Source organism: Hypomesus nipponensis, chromosome 25 (assembly GCF_054491055.1).
Source record: "Hypomesus nipponensis isolate SF chromosome 25, ASM5449105v1, whole genome shotgun sequence".
In the NCBI taxonomy this organism is placed as follows: domain Eukaryota; kingdom Metazoa; phylum Chordata; class Actinopteri; order Osmeriformes; family Osmeridae; genus Hypomesus; species Hypomesus nipponensis.
This window is the reverse complement of record NC_140385.1, coordinates 5,885,001-5,887,500: the sequence shown is the minus strand read 5'-3', so window position 1 is coordinate 5,887,500 and position 2,500 is coordinate 5,885,001.

The following is a 2,500-nucleotide window of genomic DNA, read 5'->3' as shown; positions in this document are numbered from 1 at the left end:
CACTAACTGAACACTGGCTCCTGAACGCTTCCCTAACGCTGATGAGAACGAGTGAAAAGATTGTATCAGAGTGTGTGTGTGTGTCCTCTGGAACCCAGGAAGGTGTGTGTGTGTGTTCTCTGTCACCCTGTGAGTGTGTGCGTGAAGCGATAGTGGGAGGAGAATCTGACCTGGGTCTTAAATCATGTGAACCCTGTTGTCACTGTCACTGTGTGTGTGTGTGTGTGTGTGTGTGTGTGGGGGGGGGGGGGGCATTGGTGATAGCATTAACTTAAGTGATTCTGTGAGTGTGGATAAGTGTATGACCACAGAAGGATCCATTTTGTGCACGTGTAGTCTTTCACTTCATAAGATAAATAGTCTACTGAAGTCGGATGTATTGAAGAGAACAAAGAGGTCCATTCAGCCATCGCCTGGACTACCAGACGGCACACAAACACACACACGGTGGGACTAAACTTGAGCGAGAAAGAGAGAGAGGGGGAGGGAGGGAGGGAGAACAAGAGAGAGAGAGAGACAATAAGAGGGAGGGGAAGAGAGAGGAAGGGGGAACAAGAGAGAGAGAGACAATAAGAGGGAGGGGGAGAGAGAGGAAGGGGGAACAAGAGAGAGAGAAAGACAATAAGAGGGAGGGGGAGAGAGAGGGAGGGAGAACAAGAGAGAGAGAAAGGAAAGAGAAACGGCACACCATCACAGTTCAGCCGTTACATAACCAGTCCGGGCTGTACACCTCAGTAACTCACCAAGTGGAACCGACAATCTCCCACCAGCAGTTTAGTGACAGGGGGACGTTATAGCGTGCGACACCTGCCACAGAATACACAGGTGGCCAATGAGGTATCATGACAGTGGCTGTGTTCCGGAATGCCCTTCCCTTATGTCTCTTCCTCCAACCACCAGCAGAATGAGAGAGCTACTGGATAGGAACCACTGTTTATGGTGTCATGGTAACCTTGCAGCCACTTCCTGTTGTAATTGAATGATCTTGGACAGGAAACTGCAAACTTCTTTTGAGATAACTCTGCTGGGGGCTCACACCTCACTCATAATAAACACCGAGGTGATAGTGTCTTAAGGATGCCAGTGTTTCATCCCAGAACAGACTCTACTCTACTGTACTGTACTGTACTCATCTGTACTGTACTGCAGGGTTAACTGAAACAGCCTGACTTTAGCAGAGAGGAGAGAGAGGATAGAGTGTGAGTATCTAGCAAGCCTCGGATTCCATGAAATGTTAATTGGCTTTTTTTTTCAGCTGGTGTTTCCCAGCTAGGCTGTGCTCAGCAAGGAAGCCCCCCCCCCTCCCCCTATCCCTCCCCCCCCCCCCTCCCTCCCTCCTCTCCCCGGGGGCAGAACATGGTGGTTCCCACACTTCCTTTCAACTAGAGTCTGGAGCTTCCTTCCTCCATCAAACACACACACTCTCTCTCACACACACGCACGCACACACACGCACGCACTGGGGGAGAACATACTGTACAGTACACTCCCCACTCTCACATTGTGCACACACACTGTCACGTGTACTGTATAAAGAAAGTATTTACCACTCTTGTTATCTCTCACACACACACACACACACACACACGTAGGGTACTGTACACAGTGCAGAGGCAGATGTGGCTCAGGGACAGAGCACAGCTATAAATATTCATGTCATCCCATGATTGCAAAAATGTAAATAAGTCAACAGACGTGAAATTACCAGCATCTGGTCACTGGGGGGGGGGGAGAAGGAGGGGGCGGTGGCTCAAATGCTGAAAATTCACTCTGATCACACAAACACTAACAATCACACTCACACACTCACACACACACACAACAGCCTCTTGTCGCTGGTTCCAGTTCTCCCCTGAGTGCTCCTCCATGTGGTTCCAGAGTGATGCTCATCCCTCCCTTTGAGGTGGAGGAGGAGAGGGAACCTGGGAGACGAGCGATGGAGAACGTCTGCGGAGTCTGCTGAAGCCCCCCCATTCATCTGGGGCTTCTCCCTCGAGTGGAGCGCGACCTGCACGTTGCCAGGAACGTGTGTGTGTGTGTGTTTGGATGTGTGTTTTTGTGTGAGTGTGGGCTGTATGTGTGTGTGTGTGACCTTCTAAACGGACGATATAACCGCCGAGGCGACATACTGGTTTGTAAGAATGGCCATCGCATCCGGTGACTCTTTGTAATACTTTACATTATGAATTTTGGAATCCATCAACGTTTCAATGAAGCGTCACAATACATACATGTTCTCATTTTCTGTAAAAACATCTGAATCAGAATCTGTGTTTGGGGGACGATGATTTGTGCTGGTTCACCGTCTCTAGAGAAGGGGATGTGTGAAGAAGTGGGGTACATTGTGTGTCTACTGTGTGTCCGCAAGTGTGTGTTTTGTGGTTTGATGTTGTGCACTGGTGTGTGTTTTCTGTTAGCGTGTTGGTAATTGTGTGTGCAAGCTTGTGCGTGCACGTGCTGCGCTTGTTTGCGTTGTATGACTGTGTTGTGTGTGTGTTCG